The sequence below is a fragment of the Canis lupus genome, chromosome 12 (assembly GCF_048164855.1).
Source record: "Canis lupus baileyi chromosome 12, mCanLup2.hap1, whole genome shotgun sequence".
In the NCBI taxonomy this organism is placed as follows: domain Eukaryota; kingdom Metazoa; phylum Chordata; class Mammalia; order Carnivora; family Canidae; genus Canis; species Canis lupus.
This window is the reverse complement of record NC_132849.1, coordinates 1,730,289-1,742,327: the sequence shown is the minus strand read 5'-3', so window position 1 is coordinate 1,742,327 and position 12,039 is coordinate 1,730,289. Positions and strand designations below refer to the sequence as shown.

The 12,039-nt window shown below is 47.6% G+C and overlaps 1 long non-coding RNA gene across 1 annotated transcript; it reads left to right on the top strand.

The window, feature by feature from the left end:
• The first annotated feature begins 4,993 nt into the window (after positions 1 to 4,993).
• Positions 4,994 to 10,655, top strand: LOC140600610 (uncharacterized). The gene is made up of 3 exons (XR_012003797.1): positions 4,994 to 5,135; positions 5,228 to 5,393; positions 10,355 to 10,655. It is a non-coding gene; the product is annotated as an uncharacterized lncRNA (long non-coding RNA).
• Positions 10,656 to 12,039: the final 1,384 nt, after the last annotated feature.

Below are 12,039 nucleotides of genomic sequence, written 5' to 3'. Positions count from 1 at the left end.
ATTGCGCTGCTCTGCTGCGAGTGGCCTCTGTGACCTTGGGCAGGTCACTTGACTCATGTACACTGCAGCCTCCTTTCCTGTACAAGACGACAGCCACCCTGCTGTCTCTTAGAGCTGCCGGGAGGCTCAAACGATGTAAAGGATGTGAGAGGTCTTTATAAACTGGAAAGCTCTAGACTTGGAGGGGTTATTACCCTCACTCCACAGAACCTCCCACAGGCCGCCTTTCATCCGCCCCCCCCGCCCCCCACTGCCTCGTGCTGTCGCCTGGCTTCGGTGCTTCCCAAGCCTGCAGGATCGGCTTGCTGCCTCCTGGTACCAGAGGGGAAGGTCCTCCTACCCCTACAGTCCCAGCACCTCCCCTCAGGCTCTCAGAGCACCTGGGACGGCTGAGGCTTGAGCAGGTGTCTCCAGCCCTCGGGGGCCGTGCTCGAGCAGCCTCTGCCCTCTCGGGCCTGTGAACCCCTTCCCAGGCTGGGGATCTGCTGTGCTCCCCAGAGGTCCTCGTCCCCAGTGGACAACAGACTTCCATCTAGTAGCTTCCCCGCCTGAGGCTCTCAGACTTTCCATTTTCAATTGCTTTCAATTGAAGGCTCAGAGGAAACAATCTCCCACGGGTTAGAGACTCCTTTTAACTGGGTTCCTGCAGCTCCTCTCTCAATCTCTCTCTCTCTCTCTTTCTCTCCTCTTGCCACCCTTGCCCTTCTTAATCTGAGAAATAGGCCTCTCCCCGCTCGTCCTCAATGTGACTGCATCCAGTAGCTGGGGGTTCACTTAACCCTTCTTTTTTTTTTTTTTTTTATTGGAGTTCAATTTGCCAACATATAGCATAACACCCAGTGCTCATCCCACCGAGTGCCCCCCTCAGTGCCCGTCACCCAGTCACCCCAACCCCCTGCCCACCTCCCTTTCCATCACCCCTTGTTCGTTTCTCAGAGTTAGGAGTCTCTCATGTTCTGTCTTAATCCTTCTAATTGGACTGTCTCCCTTGGGACACCTGACGGCACAGCCGTGAAAGCCTGTCACCATGACCTTGTCCACCCTGTCATCCCTCAGAGGAACATGGAGGGCAGAGTGGTAGCGTTTACTCAGGGGCTCTTGGTGGGTCAGCCCCTTCCATCCCTGGGGGATCTCAGTGGGATGTGGTGGCAAGGGTAGGGAGGTGGAGCAGCAGAGGTGGTCAGATTTTTCTCGTTTGATAAGATCCGATTCACTGAGTGCAAGCCTCATTCCAAAGTGACCAAAGGGAGAAATGGGACACTTGGCCACACTCCTCTCGTTCTGGAATATTCTATGTACGATGACTATCCGGAGGCACAAGCCTGGGATAAAATGATCCTGGGAGTTTACCTTCCCCTGAAACTGTTTTGTGCTTGTCTGAGTCCAGTTTCTAAGCTGGGGAGAGGTTCCTAGGTACCTCGCAGGTTTTTGGCACTCGGGATACGTTAAACACCTGTTATTGTCAGCTGGAGCACAAAGCTGCATGACATTCCACTCTCCTACCTGCGCCCGTGATCAAAAAGATGAAGCAAATGAGATGCTCTTCCCCTTGCCCAGGGATGACCTCGTGGCCACGAGCGGTGTCATCGCCATCTCTCTAAAACGGATGGGAGACCAATGTTACTGGAGGAGTGAAGAGTTTGCTGTTCAGGCTCAGTTGCAAATGTGACAGTGAGACATTTCCAGAACCGAAGCCTTCTTTCTTGCTGCCTCCAGGGTGGGAGGCTGATTCCCTACCCAGGGTGGGGAAGGCAGAAGAAGTTTCCTTCAGCTTTTTGAAAAAAAGGATCGGGCCCTGCCATGGCCCCTGCTCCTCCAGACCACGAGCGGGTCAGTGGGGCGAGCACAGAGGAAGCTCCCGCCCGCCCTGGGGCTGTAGGGGCACAGCCTGCTGCAGGACCTCATTCCAGTTGGCTCACTTATTTATACGTAAAGCGGAGAGCTTTGGGGGGTGGGACTGTTGGTGGCAGGTTTGCCTCTCCCCTTGTCTCCAGTAACCGAGGGCTGGGTATACACTTGCCTACCCGACATCGTGAGATAAAAGCCCGCAGTTAAGGAGGATGGTCTGGTGAGTATGCCCTGCCTCAGCCTCCTTTACCCCTGAGCACATAAATTGTCCCCCCTCCCCACCCCCGCCCAACGAGGCCAGTGAAATATTCCAGCAGCCCCTACAGTCCTCTCCCTTGGGGAGTTCTGGCCAACACATCCTCCCTACCTTCTTATACCTCCAGAGATGTTTTAATTCTCTTTATGGTCAGTGTCTCGGGGGCGGGGAGGGGGCGCCTGGCCAACCCGCCCTTGATTCTGCTCAGACCACAGATTTCTCACCTGGCTGGGTCCGCTCAGGAATTCTAACCCCTGTATTGTAGGCCCTGACTCCCGTCTTCCCTCCCGAGACTAGTGCCAACCTGTTTGTAGCCCTGGTTTGTTCTGACCCTCCTCTTCCATGCCCTGAACCCAAGAAGAGCCATCCTTGTCCTGCTCTCTTGGCCCTGGCCTCCCAGGTTCCCAGGAAGGTTTAAGCTTTGTTGTCCTATTCAGATTGCTCTTCTTCCTGCCACTGAGGACCCCGTGTAGCCAGGGTGCGCTGCGGGCCTTGATGGAGTGGGGCTGGGCTGGGCGGGGGTGGGGTGGGTGGGCGCTGCCTTCCCAAGGGCTGGTGCTCTGCTGCCCCCTGGGGGCGTGCACGCCACAGGCTAACCCGTGAGACCTGGAGTTTCCACATCCAGGGTAAACCAAAGGCGGGCTCTGCAGTCAACGTTATTCTTTACACACGTCCCTAGCCTCCCCCCACACCCCCTTCTGCTGCTGCTGCTTCTGAGCCCACAGATGTTTCCTCCAGCAGAGCCCCTGCAGAAGCCAGGTGAGACAGTCGTGGCTCTCCTTCCAGCTCAGAGGTGGGGTCTAGGGACACAAGGCTGGTTCCTTCCGACCTGCCAGATCCTTTTGTCTAGGGAGAAAGCAATCGTTGTAGATTTGCTCCAGGCTGGGCTCCGCTAGAACAAACACACATGTGCATATTAACACCCACATGCCAAAAATTCGATTTCGGCAAACAACCAGACCCTGCTAATTAAAATGTCTAATCCATTTAAATGAATGCAACAATTAACTAACCAGACCGTAATTGTGTGATTTGAATACTCGTCCTTTTCATTCCCATCTAGCTGGCAGGAAGACTTATTTCCTGGGTGGGGTCCAAACCCCATGATCTTTGAAATGAATTTCATTTCTGGGCTTCCCTCTACAGAGCACCTCACCCCTCACGCCTCACCCGTCACCTCACCTAGCGACGCTGGCCCCTACTGTCAGGAAGCTTGGGCCTAGTGGCTTACTTCTGTGTTAAACCCTGCTGATGGAGAGACATCTCGGGTCAGATTTATCCTTTCCCTGGAATGCTCCCTGTCTGCAAGTGCCTCTCCTGGAATTTCTGCTGGGGATGGGAAGATTTGGGGCTGTGATAGTCTCTGCAGTTTCCAGTTTCCTGTTAGCATCAGGGCCAGAGAGAAAAAGAGAGAGAGAGAATCAAAGAGACAAAAAGAGACTTAGCGGCCGAGGCACAGGAAAAGAGAGAAGGACATCCTTTGCCCACACAATTTGAGGATACAAAAGATAAACATCAGAGACATATTGTGCCATCACCTGCATGTAGACCTAAGGGCTCCCACCTGCCATGTGTCCCTGGTCTGCTCTTCACTTCCTGACTTGCATCTTGAAATATTTATTGAGTGTGTACATGTAAGGCCCCTAGGTGGTCGCTGGAAAGAGATAAAACAGGAACATAAATAAGTATAAATAAACAGAGGAGGTACCATGAGAGAGGTAGGCAGCAACACTGCAGCCGTGGCCCAGAATGGCCACCTGGAAGGGCATGGAGGGTTGTGGTGCACACCTGGACGGAAGCAGGGGCCAGGGCACCTGAAGAGGTATTTGTATAGCACGAGTGCTGTTTTTACTGCGATTCTGGGGACAGACCTAGATTTTTAGGGGCTTGAAGCCTTTAGTGATGGAAAGGTTATTTAAGGAAAACAAAACAAAACAAAACAAAATTGTGAATAAGGAATTAGTCATAAAATCAAATATTTATTTCAAATAAGAAAATAGATCATAGTAAATTGTATATTTTAAAAGCTGACAATACCACAAACACCACAAGCCCCAGAAAAATAACGGAGTCAAAAAAATGGATTAGCTGCCTGGCATACCTCTTACAGTACTTTCTCCATGCATTTTTTTTTTTTTTTTTGGTTGCATAGTCTTTGATGCTCCTTCATATGACAACAGTTTTCAAGTGTGGGTTTTTAAAAGAGAGAATAAAGAGAGGATCCTGTCTTTCTTCTGACCCAGAGGATCAAAATTTGTCATAAATGCTAGTTGGGATTCATAACACAAGGCCACACACACACATGTGCTTGTTTCTGAGTTAATGCTACAGGTCAGTGCAGCACAACTTTGGAATTGGGATAAATTCAGTGTGAGGAGGCACGAGCACATTTACCACACCTTGGCCATCTGGCTCTGCCCCCATGTCATGGCGCTGTGACTTGGCGCAGTGGCTGGAAAGCGTACTCCCTGACTCTTTTCTAAGCAGTAACTTAATTAAATGTAAGACTGTGAACTAGTCAAATGTAACTAACCCAACTGAAAGCTTTCCCAGTTCAATGCGGCCCGAGCTGGATGCCATGGCCACTCTGGCACCATTGCGGTGAAGGGCTGTGTAATGAAGGGAGGCTGGAATGGAAAGAGATAATGCGTTTGACATTTGAGTTAAAATATATTACTTTAGAAAGTTTCATCAAAACATAAGATCATGTAAATACATTGCCAGGGTCTCTCCTGGAGCCTCTAGGGGTCTAAGAAGTGAAGGGCCTTGATACGTAAGGCTGCATTGTTTTATCATAAAGTTATCCCTGCTTAGATTACTAACTTATTTAGGAAAGTGATGGAAATTGCTAGAAATATTCATCGTTCCCTGCTTACCTGTCAGGGCTGAAGAGAGAAAGTGTTGCACAGTCATGAAGGGTACACATTTTGGAGTTGGTGGTTCTGGGTTCAAGTTCTGATCCTGCAGTTGAGGAGTTCTGTGACCTCGGGCAAACCACCTACACCCCAGCTTTCTCATTTGGAAAAAAGAGGTAAGAGTAGAATTGACATGCTGGATAAATGTGACAAGGCCTGTAAAGCATGGGATAGCCATTGGTCACACTGGCTGGTTTTTATTTTTCAGAAGGAGGAGAGGTACCTTCCAGCTTCTGGGATGGCAGAGTGAGGGTGCATGGGAGAGTTCCCTAAAGGAGGGACATCTGAGTGGAGCCTTAAAGTTCTGGGACCAAAACATTTGAAATGGGGATGCACATTACCCTGGAAACGTGTCCAGTTTGGCTGGAGTACAGGTGAGTTTTACAATGGGGGCTGAGAGGGGCCAGAGATGCTAGACTTTATTTCCCACAGTTTGACACGATCAGATCTATGATTCTGAAACACAACTGCATGCGGAGAATGAGACCTGTGGAAATTGTTGAGACAGTCCAAGCAGGACGTGGAGGACTGAACCGGGTGGTGTTGGAGGTTCCCACGCGCAGATACACAGCTGCATGGACCCATGGACACATCAAGCATAGCAGGCCCTGTGATGATGGCAGGGTGAGCCCAAACATCTCCGAATCATTTATCCTGCTCTCTGCTGGGGCTCAACAAAGAGGAGACCAGACTGGCAGGGCTGTTGCTGGTGCTAGATGGAAGCTGTGCCCTTTCAGGCATGCGCCACACCCTTGCATGACAGAAGCCTGCTCTCTGGGCCTGGAGGGTCACTGCTAGCGCTGGCTGCAGCTGGCTGACTTGTCTTCACATCTGAGTAGGCTCTTTCTGGGAGCTGGTGGGAGCTGCCAGTGAGCGCTGCCTTCCAGCAGGCTGATGGGCAGTGCAATTTATTTTATGCTGAAATGACATCCTGACAACAACACCTCTCGCAGAGGACAATTTGGTCTCTGTAATTGCTAGCCTGGAGGCAGGGAGAGCGGTCCCTCTCACCTCTCAACACCTGCCAGAGGAGCACAGATAGCATCAATAGGTCCTTTTGGAAAAGGAGACTCAGAGCCCCCTCTCTTATCCACCAGCCTGGAGCCTCAACCAGCAATCTTGTGTGGTGGCTCTTCCATACAGGCAAGCAGTCAGGGGCCCAAGCATTAGCCAGCCCGGAAGTGGCATTTTGCCCAAAGGTTTCTACCTCATTTGGATCTAGCACTGTTCTGGAAGTCTTTGCCCATTGATTCAGAAGAATGTTGCAAACCCGATAAATCATTAATGGTCATTCTTACACATCCATTTGCAAGATCCAGAAAATGGAGGCACAGCTTGCTTCAGATCAGGCAAAATGGAATTTATTTATTTATTAATTTTTTTTTATTTATTTGATTTTTATTTTTTTATAATAAATTTATTATTTATTGGTGTTCAATTTACCAACATACAGAATAACACCCAGTGCTCATCCCGTCAAGTGCCCCCCTCAGTGCCCGTCACCCAGTCACCCCCACCCCCTGCCCTCCTGCCCTTCCACCACCCCTAGTTTGTTTCCCAGAGTTAGGAGTCTTTATGTTCTGTCTCCCTTTCTGATATTTCCCACACATTTCTTCTCCCTTCCCTTATATTCCCTTTCACTATTATTTATATTCCCCAAATGAATGAGAACATATAATGTTTGTCCTTCTCTGATTGACTTACTTCACTCAGCATAATACCCTCGAGTTCCATCCACATTGAAGCAAATGGTGGGTATTTGTCATTTCTAATGGCTGAGGAATATTCCATTGTATACATACACCACATCTTCGTTATCCATTCATCTTTTGATGGGCACCAAGGCTCCTTCCACAGTTTGACTATTGTGGACATTGCTGCTAGAAATATCGGGGTGCAGGTGTCCCGGCATTTCATTGCATCTGTATCTTTGGGGTAAATCCCCAGCAGTGCAATTGCTGGGTCGTAAGGCAGGTCTATTTTTTTAACTCTTTGAGGAACCTCCACACAGTTTTCCAGAGTGGCTGTACCAGTTCACATTCCCACCTGTTGGTGCAGGAGGGTTCCCCTTTCTCCACATCCTCTCCAACATTTGTGGTTTCCTGCCTTGCTAATTTTCCCCATTCTCACTGGTGTGAGGTGGTATCTCATTGTGGTTTGGATTTGTATTTCCCTGATGGCAAGTGATGCAGAGCATTTTCTCATGTGCGTGTTGGCCATGTCTATGTCTTCCTCTGTGAGATTTCTCTTCATGTCTTTTGCCCATTTCATGATTGGATTGTTTGTTTCTTTGCTGTTGAGTTTAATAAGTTCTTTATAGATCTTGGAAACTAACCCTTTATCTGATATGTCATTTGCAAGTATCTTCTCCCATTCTGTAGGTTGTCTTTGAGTTTTGTTGACTGTATCCTTTGCTGTGCAGAAGCTTCTTATCTTGATGAAGTCCCAATAGTTCATTTTTGCTTTTGTTTCTTTTGTCTTCGTGGATGTATCTTGCAAGAAGTTACTGTGGCTGAGTTCAAAAAGGGTGTTGCCTGTGTTCTCCTCTAGGATTTTGATGGAATCTTGTCTCACATTTAGATCTTTCATCCACAAAATGGAATTTAGATTATAGATTACACTTCTCACAAGAAACCCGCCTCCTCTCATTTGCCTATATTTGTATCTTTATCCCAGTTGCCTGCCACCTAATATAGTTTTTGGCATATCGGTTAGTATTAATTTGCTGACTGATTGCATTCTGAGATGAATAATAATTTGGACCAGGTAATTTAATTTCTATTATTTTATTATGGGAAGGAGGAGAGAAGGCTAGGATATGTCTTCATTCATCCCACAGATATTTACTGAGTGCTCACCGTGTTCTAGGCACCATACTATGTACAGGACATAGAACAGCAAACAGGCAACAGCTCCTGCCTCAAGGAGCTATGGTTTCATGGAAGATATATAAGTACTTAACACACCACTTTTGGGGAAGTAACTTGTGCTATGGGAACACATTCTGTGAGCACTTAACCCAGACAAAGGGTGCAGGGTGTGGTGGTCAGGGAAGGCTTAGCAGAGATCTTGATGTCTCTCTCACTTGGGACCTGAGGGAAGTGTGGGAGTCAGTCAGTCAGGTGAACAGGTAGTAGAGAGATGCAGATGCGACAAGTCCATGGTCCATGGCACTATGGAGCAGATCCTGGTCTAGAAGAAAAGTTGGCCAAAGAGAAGAGGTAATTGTAATAGTGTGTAAATCTTGGGATTGGGAGAAAGACAGTATTTAAGGAAGCTTTCATCACGTAAGTGTTTCTGGAGCAAACAACTGAACTGACTCCACGTAGCTCAAGATGAAGACCATCATGGTTTCTCACAGAATCAAAGGAAAACCTGTACAACCAGGGTGGTTCCAGGGTGCTCACTAGCAGAGCCTCCTCGATCTTGTTGGCATGACAATGAATGCTACAAGCTCCAAACCCCAGGTCTCCACGTGCTGCTCTTCAACTTCAGGGGAGGGAAACTCTGATTGGCCAGATTGGGTCAGGTGTCTCTACCTTTGGACCAATCAGGCATGGGCAGGGAAGGGGAGGATGGGTAGACATGGTCAATTTTACCTTGACCCTGCGATGCCTACATTCAGTTCTGTTTTTTGTTTTGTTTTGTTTACTGCAAATAGGGATGGAGGACATTTCACTAAGAGAAGGTGCAGCAGCAAAGTAGGAAAGTTAGGAAGGTTTCCTAATGTATCCACTTTACTGGGATGGGAAAGGTCTGGTATTTATTTGCACAGGCCATGGGTTTCTTTTTTTCCACGCCTGCTATCTCCACTCACGAATGGATCTCACACAACCAGCTCTAGGACCTTTAGACTCTGGTATGTCCTTCAGTGTCTCTGACAAATTCGAGGAATCTGGAGTCCCGAGAATTTTCCAAGGCTATGACTTAAGGGCTTGGGGTAGGGCGTTCAGGGACAGAAAGGTATTTTGGAAGTGTGGGGCCGTAGAGAAACTCTGTAGACAACTGGGAGACGGGTTATAGAGAAATGTGCTTCTTTCCTAAGTCTAATTTGGGTTTATCCAAGTGAATAATTTCTCAGGCAGCCAGGAGGAGCCGCAGGTCCCATGAGACCAGGGCTGCTCAGAATTCAAGCTGTAGTTCTGACAGCTTCAACTTGGAATCAAGCTCAGCATTCCGGCCTATGAGATCCTTCACTTGCTTCACTCTCTCCTCTAGGTCCAGGGCAGGATTCCCAGAGGCTGAGAACATTGCTCTGCTGTGACTTTGCAGACTCGTGTAAGGGGCAGATGAGTATTTAGCCACTTACACCCTCTTTACCTGCTTATCAGGCAAATTGCTGAATACACCCTGGCCAGGGAGTAAGAAGGAGTCAGACTCTGAACAAACATCTTTGCTTGGAGAGGACTCCATCCAGCCCCTTCCTCCTGGTGTCCTGGGCTATGGACCAGTCTCATCTAATCCTCTTCTCACCTCTTCACCTGGCTAACTGCCTTACTTCCCAAGAGCACTTGGCCAGTTGGGTGGGCAATTGTTCTCAGCCTCATAGACAACCGACCTAGAAGGCTTCTCCAATATCTGTTAGTGCATCCTTTAATTTTATAGAAAAGGAAGTTGTGCCCAGAGAGGGGATGAGACTTGCCCAAGGTCAATCAGATATTATGTAACAGAACTGGGGCCAGAACTAAGACCTCTCAAAGCCATTTGAGCTATCACTTATGTTGCTTCTCACACCTCACCCTTCTGAATGTGCTGAGACCCCAGAGCCAGATTTCCCTCTTGCTGTCAATTTCCCTAAGGGTCAGAGTTGTTCTCAAGTCAGCTCCAGGGGTAAGGAATAACTCTTGAACTTACCTCTCTTCTATAAAGCATTTGTCCTTGGATAAGGACATCTTGGGTCCAAGAGTCAGACCCAGGCTTTGGTAAGAAAGGATCACTTGATCCAAGGACATGCATGCTTCTTAGAGATTTATCACCAATTTACAAAGCCCCTAGTTCCAGGCTCTGATTGGCCCTGAGAACAAGTATCCTGTTAGCAGAAGACCCCTCATCATCTCTAAACTACAGGAGAGAGCAAAAGGAACTGAACTGGGTGACAGGGTGGTAGTGGTGGTGGGGGTGGTTAGACCACTTGTCAGCTTGCAGACTTTGTGCTCTGGACAATTTTATATGGACAGGGTGATGACAGCAGTGGTCCAGACCCCTAGAGATCTTCTAGTCATCCAGGGATGTTGTGATATATTCAAGGCCAGAAGTTTTGCCTGCCTATCAGAGCCAACAGCCCTTTCAGATGAGAGAAGATGTGAGCCGATCAACTTTTTCCCTTTTCTTTCAGGTACAGCTTCTTCAGGACTTGAAATGCCAATGTCACAGCTCAAGAAATAATGATTTTATTACTTCTTTGGAGAGTGGTATGATATTTTTCTCTTTTTTTGGTAGAGGGGGAAGGAGGAATGATCAAAAGGAGAGAGAAAAGACTTTTGGAACTATTTTAAAATAAAAATCTTAAAAAAAAAAAAAAGGGATGCCTGGGTGGCTTAGCGGGTTTAGCACCTGCCTTCAGCCCAGGGCGTGATCTTGGAGTCCTAGAATCGAGTCCCATGTTGGGAGCCTGCTTCTCCCTCTGCCTGTGTCTCTGCGCCTCTCTCTCTCTCTGTGTTTCTTATGAATAAATAAATGAAAACCTTAAAAAAAAAGAAACTATTTTAGTTGGTGCATTTTGTGTGTGTGTGCATGCATGTGTCTGTGTGTGGCCATGTGTGTGTGCTTACTCGAAGGCAGCTCAGGATGAACAGCAACCTTCAATATCCAGAGCTATACCTTGTTTAATCTTCACTGGTAGATTCTGGGTATTTGGTAAATATAGAGCATCTCTCAGGCATGGTGTTAAGCCCCACTTGAGGGCCAAACTGGGTATCTCTTTACTGTAGTAACAAATATGACAATGATTTACTAGAGGGAAAAATGACAAAATCCAATCCTTCCTGAAAAAGATTATAGCTCACAGGTACTGGGCAAGTACTCAATGGTACACATTCTTATAAGCCCTACACACACTAAGGATTCACTCATTTAATCCTTCTCTTGATTCTGGGTAGGTAATTTTGTTTTCTTCATTGTATGAATCACGAAGAAACCAAGGCACTGAGGGGTTAGGTAACTTGTCCAAGTCACACTGGTGGCAAGAGGTGGAACCAGGAATTAAACTCTGCTGTTTGGTTCCAGGTCCTTCCTAGCTCTTAGCTGTCATATGATATTACTACTACTACTACTACTACTACTACTACTACTACTACTACTTTTCTTTCTCGTTCTTCTTTTCTTTCTTCTTTTTTTGATACTTCTCCTTAAGGCCCATGTCTGAATAATTGTTCTGATACTTACTGCTATAGAATCTGAAATCTGTGCGGTTAACTCAATATCTATTTGGGGATGACTGTCAGGGAGAAGACTGCCCTAGATACATCCTCAAACCACCACCCAACTATGCTGTTTCTAGGAGATTTGACCACTACTACTAGCCACCCACTTGCCTCCCCCAAAGTCTATAAAATACAGGTCATTCTCACTTGCAGATAGGTCATGACTAATTCAGTGCTAGTTTCCCTCCACACCAGTCCACACTGTGCAGTGGCCCTGGCAAAGCTGAACAGTCTCCGGTGATGGGGACCTTACTGTCTCACATAGCTGCTCTTTGCATCTTTGGATAATTGTGATCCAATTGTGTGTTGAGGATGGGGGCTGGCATCTGCCTTACTGAGGCTCCTGTCCACTGGTGGAACACATCTGGGCCCTCAACCACAAGCAACCTTTTAAAAATTTGAAGAAAGCACTACCTATACCCAGAATCTTCTCTTTCCCACATGACACCTTCTCATTTTCTCCTATGACAGAGCTACAGGACCAACCTAGCCTCTCAATAGCTTGTCCACATTCCTGTTAATGAATCACTGAGATGCAGCCTGGTAAGAACAAAGCATAGCAGGGTAGTCCCTCCCCTCCTTGCAGAGATTCAATTAA